The 2,500-nt window shown below is 42.0% G+C and overlaps 1 protein-coding gene across 1 annotated transcript in view; it reads left to right on the forward strand.

Moving 5' to 3' along the window:
* The window catches only part of LOC138948934 (uncharacterized), an 80,066-nt gene that overhangs the window by 3,662 nt on the left and 73,904 nt on the right, over nt 1-2,500 (forward strand). The window lies entirely within an intron of this gene.

Genomic DNA, 2,500 nt, shown 5'->3' on the forward strand with positions numbered 1-2,500 from the left:
GGAAGAGAGGTGATTGAAATTAAAACACGATCAGAAAAAATGCACCGTAGAAAGAGAACAAAGAAATGTCCAGAATCTCACAAAAGCACTGAAGCGTAGTAATCAATGCCTGCGCTATTCAGATGGTGTGTGTCTTCGGTGACGTTTTTCAACCGTTTCAACACTGCACACAGCAGCGTAAATATCGATTTTTTCTTTATTCGACCGATTTCTTTTCATTCATCCTTTGTGGAGGTCACAGTGAGGCGAGAGAAATTAGAACTGTCTGTTATTTATTATTTCTTCAATCGCTTTGACCAATTTTGCATTCAACACTGTTGTCATAACAAACACTCTACGCAACTCCTCCCCTTTATGCAGCGTGGGGCTATTATTACCTCCCTTGCCGTGAAAAGCTCGTTCCAGCGTTTGTGTTGCGGGCTCTTCAATGATAATGATTTGTGTGGTTTATGTGCATGTGGGAATCATGAATATGGGGTGGGGGTGAGGTTGAGGAGCGGGAGAACTTAAGGGTGTGGTTTCTCTCAATATGGAGATGAATGGAGGTGGCATAGGGGAAAGGGGGGGGGGGGGGGGGGTAGAGTCGGATTTGGAACGGAGGTGAAACGAAGAATCGTATTTGAAGTGACGTGACATTATAACTGTGAATCGAAGGCACTAATTCATATTCAAGTGCACTGCTGCTCGTGTCAAATATTATATGATGATTGTGATGACGACGATGCTAACGATGATAATAAGAGCGATGTTAGTGATATTTTTCCGCTGCGGGGGAAAAATAAAACCAACTCAGAGGAATCCACTCCAAATCAGAACCTGTCTCTGCTGCGTCGTACTAACGAAGATTTGAACAGATCAGTGGGCAAAATAGACTGAACCCGCATCTCATTCTTGGAATCCAACATGAGTACTTGAATACATTAAAAAAAATTTTTTTTAAAGTGTCTGAAAGTGAACTCTGAGTCCTGTTAAGCAAAGACATTCATAATTTCAAAAATGGTCCACCCTTGAACTGAGATAACACAAAGCTTGATTTCAGCTAAAAGTCTGAAGATCTTCATAATTCAGTATTACATTTCAGCTCAATGTGAAATACGTATACTTGTCGTATAATCTCGTATAATTGCGACAGTCAATACAAGTTTCTTGCACAACCCCCATGAAATAGTCCTCAACCCTGGTCGGGATTGTTTGCACATGTGGGGTCGGTATGCATCATGTTTGCATACACTCTGTAATTTGAGCTATAGCTAGCAGAGAGAGAGAGAGAGAGGGGGGGGATATTAGCCAGTGCGTCATCGGTTTTTCCCCAAATCGGCGATGACGGTTCTATTGTCATGAGAAGATCCAAACGGAGGCATTGCTGCAATAGCCTTAACCCCCTCCCCGCACCACGTGACGTATGTCTTCGGTTGCTAGCATCTTTACCCCTAACTTCATGTAAATAGTTTCAAAAGTACTAAGACTTACACCTTACACGTACTTGCTTATTGCTGGTAGTCTTCATGCAAAGTTACCTTTCACAGACCAAGAACGTGGAGAAAAAAACTAGTATCAATGTGTGTACGTCCAAATTTAAAAAGAATTGAGACGCAAACTTGCTTATTGCTGGTAGTCTCTATGCATAGTTACCTTTCACAGACCAAGAACGTGGAACAAAATTCCCGTTGGAGTGAACTAGCTGTCCCATTACCTTTTCTCGAACAAGCTCTGCGACTTTGCCATCAGTGACGGTGAATAATTTCCAGGCTGCACTGTTACAATGTCACCTACCCCTGCTTCTCTCTCCTGCGTACGCATGAATATGCAGTCAATTTATACACATATACAACAACTATTTTAAAAATACGCTGGTGAAATCATTTTAATTATCTGTACACGGTGATGACTGTTGGCCTTTTTTAAATTTTTTATTATATGATTGTATTGTAGATGCAAAGAGTGTATGGGTCACAGGGTGTATGAATGTTTTAACACAAGGACAAATACCAATGGCTTTATGCTATATGGCGGATTGAATTCTTGTTCTCTTACAGCTACGTCTCAATGGTTTCAATGCAGAAAGCTGATGACAGGTCGTCTCCGTCGTGTTCGCGTTGTGTGTAGTCTACTTTTGAAACCGATCTAAAACTGGATTTGTGTAGATATGATCGGGTGTAAGTTTTTATACGGGTACTAAGGCTTTATGCTCGCCCTCACCGGGTCATAATCTCTCACCCGTGTCCTCGAATCAGTGTTCGAGTTTAGTCAGTAGGTTTGCTCAATGAACTGGAACGATAGAATGATCTGAGACCAATCAAAGAGAATCGAAAGTGTTCCTATAATTTCTGTTTCTAGTGACACCTTTCTAGGTGTGTGTGTATAGGGTGTGTGTGTGTCAGTGTGTGTGTGTGTGTGTGTTGGGGGGGTTGTGAGTGTGTGAGTGTGTGTGTGGATGTGTGTGTGTGTGTGGATGTGTGTGTGTTTGTGTGGATGTGAGTATGTGTGTGCGCGCGAGTTT

The sequence above is a fragment of the Littorina saxatilis genome, linkage group LG15 (assembly GCF_037325665.1).
Source record: "Littorina saxatilis isolate snail1 linkage group LG15, US_GU_Lsax_2.0, whole genome shotgun sequence".
In the NCBI taxonomy this organism is placed as follows: Eukaryota; Metazoa; Mollusca; class Gastropoda; order Littorinimorpha; family Littorinidae; genus Littorina; species Littorina saxatilis.